Consider the following 12,927-nt stretch of genomic DNA (forward strand, 5'->3'; position numbering starts at 1 on the left):
GAAAATAGATTATAAAAACGCACACTTCTTGTGATCCTCATTTTATAAATTGATACATATGAATATTATTCATCAGAAAAAGGCTTGGAATGATAAATGCCACTGGACTGTAAATTTTGCTCTGAAGAACTCTAAGGTAGCAAGAAGTGCTTCAGGGCTCGCTGTGGGGTTGTTTGGGGGTCAGCTCCTTTCAGCAGCCCCCCTCCTATTTTTAAAATCAGTTTTACATATTGATCTTCTATATAAGATTCGTTTGAAGAAATGGTTTTGCAAATTTGAAAAATATGCTAATCATTAATATATACTATGAGAATAAGCAGTAGTTATAAAACATCACTAGGTGCTTTTTTCTACTTTTTATTTAATGCCTTAAATCCCCGTTGACCTATCAGCAGGATGTCCGATTACCTCAGGGGTAGCTTTTTTTCTCTTTACCCATCTGCATTTTTCAGATTTTTTTTTATAGTTCAAAGTATTGCTTTGTAATCGAAGAAAACATTTTAATTTTTAAAAGCTAGTGAGAGAAGAGCAACGTTTAATCCACTTGGCAGTGACATTTAAAGACATTTAAAGCCCTTAGTGAAAGAAGTAGTGAAGGGGGTTCTTATTACTGAGCGGAGTACAGGGTTTGTTTGTATCTGTGGGTTTGTTTCCATAGTAGCAACCTAGGGCAACTGAGAACAGTTGGGTTGGCTCTCCTCTTGAATATGCATTCTTACTATCTTGAAATTAAGTTCCTGTCCTGTTTGGCTATATGGTACCAAAGGCAGGGAGAATCTGAACCGAGCTAGAGCGTACCTGAAGTACATAAGTACATAATCAAGGCAAAAACATGGAAAGTCTTGTTTAAAAATCCCTCTGCAAATAATTATATATGATACTCCTAAATTTGTCGAAGTATGGAGAGTAACAAAGTGATGTCATATTTCTGGAGTTCCCAGGATAGATGGTCCTATTACATCATGTTCTTTGTTCGTTACATAAGTAAGAAATGATCTACCAACATCTGAATCTTATCCTATTAAATTTGAAATGACTGTCCAGTGCTTTTAGTAGGTTAATAAAACACTGGTTCACACTCAGCTTTTAGGGGTGATAATGAGAATAAACATGGAATTGGTTAAAGTAAAATCAGTTTAACTTGAAAATATTTATCTTTTGACTTCCTACCACAGATGCCCTTATCCCCAGGGCACGTTTTTTTTTTTTTTTCCTCCATTCATTCAGCAATTATTTACGGGGAGCTTCCTAAATGTAAGATGAAGTGTCTGCTGAGCCCTAATCAGGGAGTAAGCTCTGTATTCATCATGCAGATACAGTCAAAGCAGGTCCGAGGGAATTTCACTCTGACTCAGCTTCACAGTGTATGCTTAGCCCATTTAGGGCTCCTCCCAATAAAAATGAATCATGAACCCTTCTCTTCATTTGATGAAGGGTGTGAAACAACATCCGCTCTCTGGGGACAACTTTTCTGTGATTTACCTTTGCTTTCTTCCTTCTTGGGAAAAGATGACCTTTTCTCTCCTTGCCCAAGCCTAATCCCTGCACTTCTGGTCTCTAAACAGTAACCAGTTCAACTGATTTTCATTTATACCCATCACACTTTATTTAAAACACATTATGTATTACATACTGTGGCTGCCGGTGGGGTCCAGAGATAAAGACAAAGCACAGGCCGTCAAGCGGCCTGCACAAAAGTTTGATAAGTGCTATGAAAAAAGGTAAACTGGAAGTAAGTAGGAGGCGTAGCTGATGTGGAAGAAGGGATGCCAGGGAAGGCTTCCCTGAGAAAGACTGGGCTGCTGAACATCGGGTTTTGTGCGGACTTTAGGAGGAAGATACAAAACACTTCAAAACTAACACACCTCAAACTGAATTCATTGTCTTCCTCCCCTAATCTGCCCTCCTATGTTTCCTTTCTGGGAAGCCTGTTGTCAGCTCCATCACCTCGTCATCTGAGACAGAATCCTGGGGACCAGCCTACATTCCCTTTTCTCTCTGACCTTCTTCCAAAGGGGAGCCAGCCTGTTGGGATTACCACACATGAGGTGGCACTGGGATGGGTGGATCTTGGGCCCATTCAGAGCAGGACGGGTGTTTATCCATGATGACATAGCTAGGTGGAGAAATAGCGTCAGTCAAATGATGTTGGTTTGCAGCTAGAAAAACAGGATTGAGCACTGAGGCTTTTGATACGGATTCAAGACTTTCCCATTGAGTTTGGGCACGCTCTTGGAATTCTCATCCACTTTCTTACTTGAACCACCCCCTTAATTTCCACCATCACAGAGTTCCACTGAACAGTGCTGGCTGTCATCCAAACACCAAAATGCCATGCAAAGGCCAAAATGCTTCTCTTTCCGGCCTGACCTCTGTCAGTCCTTCATGCTCCCTCTAGGCTGAGGTCGCACTAATAGTACCACTTGCACACCGAAGCTCAACAGCTGTTCATGTGTCACTGCGTTTGTGCATGCTGCCCCCTCGGTAGAATGCCCTTTCCATTGAAGAGGGCCTGGTGAATTCCTCCTACTCAGTCCTCCGTGGTCCAACGCACTTGATGACTCTCCTTGTCATCCTGATTCTCCCAGGCACAGACAGTTGCTTTCTTCTCTTTCTTCCAAAAGCTCTGTTTACATAAGTGCCACAGAAGCACTTTCCACGCCCTCTCTTCTCTGGTAGACTGAGTTCATGAGGGCAGGAATCACATATTACCCATCTTCATAACTGCTAGCAGCAAACCCAACACCTGGCACGTACTAAGTTCCTGATCGAGGTGTATTGCTTAAATACTGTCTTATAATAGCTTTTTAAGTATATGTATACCTTGTGCAAGATTAAGCTCTATCTCACGTGACAACCAAGATGCCCTCCTAGGAAGGGATGAAGGACCATGACCAAGTAGGGAAGAGAGCTGTGATTATGGGCCCAGTGCGGCAGCCATGTATTTGCTGATCCTGCTTGAGGTTGCATATTTTTCAGTTTCCCTCTATGGTTACTGCACGATGTTAAAGTATTTGGTCCTAGTCCAAATGATATCACATGCAGGGAGACAGACTTCCCAAACTAAACGGACTTCCCATTCATGTGTATAGGTAAATCAGTTATTTGACACCCTGGCTACACATTACAGTCATTTGGAGAATTTAAGCATTTTTAATGCCTGGACCCCACTTCAACGAATTAAATCAGAATCTCTGGAGCAGAGCCAGGCATCTGTGCTTTAAAAGAGCTTCCAAGTGGATCTGCAGATACACACTACTATATGTAAAATAGACACACAACAAGGTCCTACTGTATAGCACAGGAAACTATATGCAGTAGCTAGTAATAGCCTATAATAAAAAACAATATGAAAAGGAATGTATATATGTATAACTAAATCACTATGCTGTACACTGGAAATTAACACATTGTAAACCAACTATACCTCAATAAAACATATTTTTAAAAAGCTTCCCAGGTGATTCTCAGGGCTAGAGAGGCAAAGCGCTGAGTTACATCATTCGCATCATTATCCAGCTCAGGTGTGAGTTTTTCTTAGTTGCATCCGGAACATGATGGTGGAACGTGACAAGTGGCTGTTAATACCAGTGAAGTGTAGCCGCTCCACCTGTTGTATTTTATTGCATGACTAGTGACAGTCAGAGAAAATGATGAAGGTCAGCATTGATTCATTTGATATCTTTGGTGAGAGAGGAGTTAAGGTCAAATTTGAGGAGACTTCCAAACTACCAAAGTGACTGTTGATAATATTTATGTGTCTCTGCTATGTGCTCACCACTGCCTCCGACTCTGAGGGGCAGCAGAAGCAGTAGAGATGAGGTCTTCCTGCTCAAGGAAGAAAGGTGAAGGGGAAGGAATGAATGATGACAAGGGTATTTATTCCTGTGTTCTAGGCACTTTCTGTAAGTCATCGCGTGTGAGCCTTATGACAACCTGCCCATGAGATGTGACTATCACCACTTTACCCATAAAGAAAAACTGATTCTCTTAGTTCCTTCTTTCACAAAATGGGAATATTAATTGTTTTTCTCTCCTTTTTGAAGATTAAATGAGTTAATGCACATTAAGCTACTAGTGTCACTGTACACACCAAGTACTCACAAATTGTTAGCAATTACTGTTATTGCCTTAGATCTCAACACTAGCATGTGGCAGGAGAGGGAGGATTAAAAGCCAGGGCCACCTGATTTCAGAACCATGAACTTTTCGCTACGCCTTGACCCCAGGTGGGGATTTAACAATAACGCATGACACAGCAATATGAAATTGCAATAGGTGCAAAACACAATGAAGTGTCAAAGGCAGGTTGAGGAAAGAGTAGGAGATCTGTGCATTCGTATTCAGGCAAGGAAGCCACTGAGTGTGAAGCACAAGATATAGAAATAAAAAATCTGGATGTTTGGATGGTGGCTGCTGCTGGGCTTCAGCTTCCAGTCAGGGAGGGTGAAGTGGCCAAGACAAGCACTCTGGCCCCCTGCGCCCTGCTGCTGAAGACCAGGGTGGCGGTGGGAGACAGAGTAGCAGATAAAACTTGCTTCCTGATCAGTGACGCAACCAGTGCATTTCCTGGAGTATAGATCCCCACTATCTTTGATAACCATTCTTCTAATATTATGGCAGATGGAATACCTGTGAGTCTGGGCTTACGGATACAGCTGGACAAGAAGAAGATGACGGATCACACCCCCATCCTATCCACAAACAGACGTATTCTTAATTTGCTTTTTTCTTGTGAGTCCCGCATCTTTTGAAAATGTCCGTGCAAAGTGGTATCCTGAGGTGTGACTCTGTTGTCCCAATACTCCCATTGTCCTAGTGGGAACTCAGCTTGATCTTTGGGATGATGAAGACATGACTGTGAAACTGAAGGAGAAGAGGCCGACTGCCGGCATGTATCCTCATGGTGCAGCCACGGCTGTGGGGGGCTGTGCTGTAAACCCCTCGGCACGCTGTGCTCTCACACGGCGAGGCCAAATGTGGTGTTTGATGAAGCTCTTTCAGTGGTTCTCTCCACCTCCAGTCAGGAAGAGGAAGAGAAAACGCCTGCTATTGCAAATGTCTGAGCCCCTCACTCCTTGCCCCGTACCCCTGAGGATTTTTTACACTTTGCTCAAAAATGTTGCCACCTCCTCACTCAATGCCAAGTTTTTGTTACAGATTAGTTTCCCCATAAAACATTCTGAAACGCACAGTAACTTTAAATTTTTGTTTGTTTAAAGTAGGAGTTCAACCCTTCATGTTCTATTAAAATTTAGCCCTAAAATGAAAAAAAAAATCTGAATTCAAGTCCTGCCTTCACTGTGTGCTAGCAAACTGACTTAGGGCTAATTACATTGAAGCTAATTTACAGAAATAGTGGCCTCAATTTCTTCATGTGCATAAAATAGTAATAATAATAGTACCTATTTTATGGTATCTTTTTGTTTTTCTTTGCAAAATGAAGTGAGATCATCTACGTAAAAGGCTTATGTTAGTGAAGTAGTTGGGTTTTAGATAGAGGGAAGAAATTGAAGATAAGACAGAAGAAACATGGGCCTGCCTTGACCTAGCTCTGTTGCTTTGCGCTAATTTCCTGACATCCTTGCTTTCAGTTCCCTGCGTCTTAAATAAGGTAGGTAAGCAGGTAGCAGCTTGGCAGACATTCAATACATGGTAGCACCATCTTTCTCCTTCCAATCTCTTACAAAATGAGCTAACTGAAATGGCTTACTGGTTCACCACCTGGCTGGTCATCAGAATCATCTTTGGAGCATCAAAAAAAGAAGAAAGAAACTGATCAGATGTGTGTGTTGAGAGCCGCAGACTCTGTGATCTGTGAGGTTTGTTCACTGTCTGGTGATTGGTCATGTTTAACCCCACGAACAATATATGACTTGTGTTTAAACTGTTGGCTTATTTTTCTACAAATCATCTGAGTCCCTTTATAATATTATGTAACAATAAAAGGGGAGACTTATCAGGATCAGGGAACCTTATTTTGAGGATGAAATGTAACAGTGCAGGAAGGCAGTTAGCACAGTGCTGATCGAGGTGAGGATCAATAAATATTATTGTGAAGTGGATGAACAGATCAACTACTGCACTCCCGCAACATCACTTTTTAAAATGGGTTTGGAAAAAACATTGGGTGACTGATGGATGTCATGTTCTCTAGAACACGGGTATTCTGTCATATTGACTAAGGACGAGGCAAGGAAGTATAAAGTAGTCGAGAGATTAGTGCTTTCTGGGAGGCAGGGCTGGGCAGGAGTTCTGTGACTCTGACTTGGTGTGTCTGGGTGACTGAGGAGACAACCTGAGAGGTGGGTTGGAGAGGGTGTTACGAATTAAGGTCCTATTACAGAGGCCCTGAAGGCTGAGGAGAGAAATGTAATTCTGGTGGAACTGTTGAAGCTTCATTTGCTGACTTTATGGCTATGGCCACCTCTCACAAACTCACCGGGCAGCTCCCTATGAGAATGTCTTGTACTCCCAAAGCAATTTTAAGGACATATGCACAGGAGCTGGGGAAGAGAAGGCACTAGGAGGCAAGCCCATCTTTGTTTTCTTCTGGGGGAAAGATAGTAAAAAGAAAGTGTTCAGGGCGATGTTCCCCTCTGACATGGTATGTACCTCTAAAGGACATGATGCAAATTGTCGGTCATGCTTTCCTTCCGTGAATTTGTATTGGTGACAAGCCCTGTGCCCTGCCCCCGAGCCACCCCAGAATGACAGAAGCCCATAGCCCTCTATTAGGTTTATTTATTTTTTTAGAGGAGGTACTGGGGATTGAACCCAGGACCTTGTGCACGCTAAGCATGTGCTCTACCACTTGAGCTACACCCTCACCTCCGTAGCCCTCTAATGGACTTCTGGTCGCAGTGCGTGTCATAGGGCAAAAAACACCTGAGTGATTATAGCTCATTGTAAGCTGGCCATTGGGAAGAATTTCACTGCTCCACCTGGGAACCCATTATGACTTGTGACAAACCGCTGCATGGCCTGGTTGTCCTTATCTTTAAAGTGAAATCATTTATGTTACAGTTTGTACTGCTTCGAGTCCAGGCATTTTCAAATAATTTATAGTCTGTAACCACATCCTAAGCACGCTTTTAGGCAAGGGGCCAGCAGCCATTCCTCCTTCCCCCTTTTTGCCTCTTGGATTCTCGTTAGTTTTCAAGAGCCTTGAGGTTGGGACTGAGCAGGACCTTGTGGGGCCTTCGTAGCGACAGACCTCCATCCCCCACCCTGGTGTCTCCTGCTTCTTATCTGTAGAAAAGTTTTAGCCTCCTAGGCCTTCCCCAAGTTCCAAAGATTAAATTTAATTAGAGAAGTGAGAAAATGCAGAAACAAAGGAAAACAGTCAAAGCAAGACAAAATAACAGTTTACCCATAAAACAAAGTCAAGGGCCTTTAGTTCCTCCTCAAGGGCTATAGATGATCTCCTGAGCCATATCCAAGAATTGTTTTGTAGATGCCAAAACCCTCACCAGGTGGAAGAAGTTAACTGCATGCTGACCCCAGATCTGCTGCTGACGGTAACTCCTGAAACACCACCCTGTTACCTCACCATCACCCAGTCGGAAGAACGTCCACAAGCTGATCAGGCCCCCTACAACCCTCACCCTCATGTTGCCTTTAAAAAGCTTTCCTGAAGGCCATTGGGGAATTTCGATCTTTTGAGCACGTGCTGCCCATTCTCCTTGCGTGGCCCCTCATTGGGTGCCTTGCGATAAATGCCGTACTTCCTTCACCACCCTCCAGTGTCAGTAGGTTGACTGTGCAGGGCATGGGGTGAGAGGACCGAGTGTGGGTCAGTAACAAGGTCAGGGACTGGGCTTCACTCCCCTACCTCGTGGCACCGCACCTGCCACCACACTGTCTCAGAGCGTGCGCGTGAGACTGATCACTGCTTCCCCTGGGATTTTAACAGGGGTCTCCAGCTTACTCAGTTCACAGAACACATATTGTCTTGTCATTTATAATGTGCACGGAGCTCTATTTAGAGAGAATGACTACATTTCAGTTAGCAGCCAGATTCCTACTCCTGCACAGTGATGGTGGTTTTATTTTCTTAAGAGATTTCTCAGATCAATGCCTTTTCCACGGACACCCAAATTCCCCTCACAAAGCTGTGTGGACATTTTAGAACAGCCAAACGAATGGTGAGTGTGTAAACATGTGTGCCTGTGTGGCACTCTATATTTCCTGGCTAAGATTTTGCAAATATGTTGGTATTTTGTAAGCCTAGTGGTCAGAGAGATGATCAAAACACTTAGTTGAAACTACTCTTCTAGTTATAACTTGTTAATTCCAAACCTTAGAGGTATAAATTGAAGTGGCATTGAACATCAAAAATAATATTTGGGGATTTGTTTTCTTCTAAAGCCAGGTTGATTTGCTTCTGATATTCTCAGAGATGGTTCCTCCTGATGAACAAACACAATGTGTCCTCATGTTACTCTTGGTCAGTTTTTGTCATTTCTGGTACAGGCAGTCTCTACTTTTGTACATCACATGTTCTTGGAAGTGTGTTTCCAAGCTGAGTACCTGAAAGTCAAGTGGTTGATTGACTCACTTGTTATAAAGAGCATTCTATTCCCAAAGACTCAAAACATATCAAGTTTATGTGGGGGCTCCTTTCCTTGGAAACAGGCGGCTGGGCATGTGTCAGTCAGGGGTACCTTGCCCTGGGGTGAGGGTAGGAACAGCAGAAGGGGAAGGGAGATGCTGGGCTCTGTCACGTGATTCTAGGTGGACTCCCTAGAGCATGGTGGGGTGGTGTGGGGACAGGGAGAGTAAGCTCCAGGGTTCCAGATGTCAGGTACTGTGGGGTCTGTGGGTCCCTTCAGGTAAAGTAGGGACAGGAATGTGGCCATGAGAAGATGTGAAGGAGGGGTGTCTATGCTGAGTGGCTGTAAGTAAAGGCAAGCAACTTTCCCTGACACCTTGCCTAAGACTGATGCTCCACAGTGAAGGCAGTTTACAGGTGATGGCCAGCTGTCACTCGCCAGCTGAAGTAGGAATGTTTGGTCTTTTGTTATGTCTTCCATGCATCTATGTAATATTCTTGATCTTTCCTCTAGAGCTAGGAAGATTTTCCAGGAAAAGTGGCTTGTCACTTGAAAAGTCATCCTGACAAAGGATGAGAGAGAGAGGGTAGGTGGGCATAATACATGCAAAGGCCCCAGAGTGGGTGGCAGATGAATCCAGGGGAGTGGAGAAGGCTCATGTGCTGAGGCACAGAGAATGGGCTGTAGGAGGGTAACAGTTGGAGGAAGATCACATCACACTGGGCCTCATAGACCACATTAAGGATGTGAGGCTTTAGCCTAAAAGTGGTGGGAAGCCAAGGAAGGATTTTAAAGAGAAGCATCAAAATTAGATCTATGGTATGAAAATATCCTTGAGTGCTGTGTAGAAAGTAGTTGGAAGGAAGCAAAATTAATGTAGGGAGACCAGGTGGGAGGTTGCTGACGTACAACAAGGAGGAGAGAACAGGGACTTGGACTGGGAGGGGCGTGGTAGAAATAGAGGTAACAATCATGGTAATGGGACAATGTGGGAGAAGGAGAAGGAGGTGTTAAGGATAATGCCTAGGTTTCTGCATTTCAAAAGTATGTGGACCAATAATGTATACAAAGAATTATACACCATGACCAAGTGGGACTTGTTCCAGGCTTGCAAAGCTGGCTCAGTGTTCAAAATCAGTTAATATAATCTACCACATCAACAAGCTTAAAGAAGAAGAATCATGTGATCATATCAATTGATGCAGGAAAAACATTTAATGAAACTGAAAATCTAGTCATGATGAAAAGTCTCAGTGTGTTAGCAAGGAAGAGGAGTTACCTCAACTTGATAAAGGATAAACCACATATCCAACAAAGGGCAAATATCTAGATTAGCCTTTGAACCCAAGAGGAAAGATACAAACCACCCAGTTAGAAAATGGACAAAGGCATGAATCGACATTTCACCAGATTAGGACATTTGGCTGAAAACAGGCCGATGAAAAGATGCTCAACATCACTAGCCATCAGGGGAATGCAGATAAAAACTACAGTGGGTTATGACTACGCACCTGTCAGAACGGCTAAAATGAAAAATGATGACAAGCTCATACACCGGAGAGGGTGTGGAGAGACTGGATCACTCATACTCGTTATATAAAATGGCACAGCTGCCGTTTCTTAGAAAACTAAACATCCAATTACCATACGACCCAGAGAGTGCACTCCTGTGCATTTATCCCGGAGAAATGATAACTTACGTTCACACCAAAACTGGTACAAGGGTGGTCATAACAGCTTTACCTGTGATAGCCAAAACTAGAAACAACCCAGACGTCCTTCAACAGGTGGCTGGTTAAATACACTGTGTTGCATGTATTTTACAGAACACTATTTAGCAACAAAAGAACAATCAAGTGACACATGTAAGAACTTGGATGAATCATGAGGAAATTATGCTGAGTGGAAAGAATTAATCCTCCCAAATTATATACTGTGTCATCCCACCTATGGAACATTTTGATATAACCAAATTCTAGAAATGGACGGCAGATTATGGGTTGTCAGGGGTTCGAGGTGAGGGTTAGGGGTGAAGCGGTGTGGCAGGGAGGTGGGTAGTTACAGAAGGATAACACGAGGTTATCTTTGAAATCTTGGAACTCTTCAATTTCTTGACTGTGGTGGTGGATCCACAAACCTCCACAAGTGATAAAATTGTAAAACAAAATACACACACACACACGCATGAGTACAAATAAAACTAGGAAATCTGAATAAGATCAGTGAATTGTATCAATGCCAGTATCCTGGAGGCACTTTTCTGTTTGTTTGACAAAGTGTTACCATTGAAGGAAACTGGGTAAAGTGTATGTAGGATCTCTCTTAAGTGGGGGGGGGGGGGGAGACTGAATTGTGGGGACATTACTGAAAAGAGCCATAGTCTTAGGCTATTGGTATCAGAATAAACTCCAAATTCCATATCACAGCATTTTGCACTTTGTTGTACTTGTCCCAATTTGTATTTTTAGGCTGTCTGCCGTGACACACTTTCTAAGCTCCTTGCCATTTCCCTAAATGCTCAGTACATTGTATACGGGGGGTATGTATGGCTTAGGGCATCGGCCCCCAGCCCTGGCTACGTGTCAGAGTCCCTCTTTTGCCTCCCCTAATCCAGTGTAGGGATCCTGATCTTTGCTTGAACCATTTAGTCACCATGAGCTTGAAGTTCTCACCCTTAATTCTAATAGTTTACCAAAGTATTTTCCCAGACTATTCTCTCCTATTCTGGTGCTAGTGATTAAGATAAAAATGTTACCTTTTTAGCGGTTCCTTTGCCTGGCGTTTCCTGCCCCCAGCTCTGCCCCTGCCTCTTCTACCACTATAAAGCTACTTCATTAGTAAAGAATTCTTGTCGGTTCAGCCAGACAAAATGCTTCCTTCTCTGAAATCCCAAAGCCCTTTTGTCAATAGTTTATACCCTGTTTTACATTTTGGTTATTCATATACCAGCTTAATGTTTCCACTAGACTATGAACGACTTGGGGGCAGAGTGCATCATCTGTTAGTCCCTCACGCTGGGCGCTGTGGAGACAGACATCAGTAAAACACCTTTAAAGGCCTTGAGGCTCTCACAGCCCCGTGGGGGACATGGTTTTATCAATATTTCCCTCCATCTTTCACAAGCTGTGGAGGAGCTAACGATCAGTGCCCCATTTCAGTTTTTCTGAGGCCCTGTCACAGTAAGAGGCAGATGAAATCTGCAGCGGTTGATTCTACACGTTACTTTGTGCTGTTGCTGCTTCGTTGAAGTTGCTGAAGCCCGAAACTCTCCAAGGGAGTGGCCCACTTGGGAAAAGAGATGTGGAGGGTGAAATGGCTGATGTGGAAGTTCCCTCCCATCTTGGAAGATAGCAAGTCTCTAGTGCTTTGAGACATGAGGCAAAAAACCTGAAATGAAAGAAAAATATAAACACACACACACACCCCAACAGTAAACAAAAAAAAAGAAAGAAAGAAAGAAAGAAAATTATATTGTTGTACTGTTTCCCTTTTAGATCTCACATTTGTGAGCATGAATAATGTGTCAGTAATCTAAAATCACAAAGCTTTCACTAATTTAGAAGCCTACTACACATGAGCATGGTGGGTAACAGGATTGGTATAGAGCAAAAGCTTACTAGTTCGAATCTTACAGTGCACTCAGAAGCTGTCCCTTCATGGTAAGGCAGACATGGTAAGTTTTTATCATTGAGACTCCTTCATAAAGTTCGTTAACTGGCTACATCTCCCAAATCTGAGTTGCTCACACTATATGTCCATTGCAAAGTAATGTGGGCCTCTGCTCTGAGGTCACTTAGATGCACACAGGCAGATAGAGCCTCCATCACCTTGTAGAAGCACCATGTGGAACATATGGCTTCCTTGGTCATCAAATGGGAGGAGAAAGTGCATCAAAATCTCATACCTAATCTTCGAAATTTTCGTCCATTCGTTAGAACAAGTCACATGGCCCCATTAAGTGGAAGGAGGCTAGGAAGCTGGCTTCCATGGGCCCCAGAGGAGATCAGGATATAGTGTGCACTACAAGTGTCTAACACACAACCAAGCTTGTATTTTTAGATCCTAACTCTGATAAGAATTAACGCTAGTAACAGGTAAAATGTATTAAGCATTTCTATGTACTACACATTTTATACAGATTATTATATGTACTCCTTATAACATCTTCATGCCTTATAATTGCCTCCACTTCCTATATGAAGAAATTGATGTTTAGTTGTATTAAGTGACTTGCTAGGAGTCACAAATCAAGGGAGCTGAGATTCTGTGCGAACCCATTTTGAAACCAGGCTGCTTACACTGTGCCATACTGTCTCCCTGATGTGAAGGATCCTTTGATGAGCCAGGGAATTTCAGTGATATCAGCTGAAAA

The 12,927-nt window shown here is 43.1% G+C and overlaps 1 long non-coding RNA gene across 1 annotated transcript in view; it reads left to right on the top strand.

Annotated features, from left to right (window-relative positions):
• The window catches only part of LOC116280207 (uncharacterized), a 46,297-nt gene extending 41,183 nt beyond the window's left edge, over positions 1 to 5,114 (top strand). The window contains exon 4 of the long non-coding RNA XR_012071663.1: positions 4,624 to 5,114. This is a non-coding gene — a long non-coding RNA (uncharacterized lncRNA). The remainder of the gene's footprint in view (positions 1 to 4,623) is intronic.
• The last annotated feature ends 7,813 nt before the right edge of the window (positions 5,115 to 12,927 follow it).

Source organism: Vicugna pacos, chromosome 4 (genome assembly GCF_048564905.1).
Source record: "Vicugna pacos chromosome 4, VicPac4, whole genome shotgun sequence".
In the NCBI taxonomy this organism is placed as follows: domain Eukaryota; kingdom Metazoa; phylum Chordata; class Mammalia; order Artiodactyla; family Camelidae; genus Vicugna; species Vicugna pacos.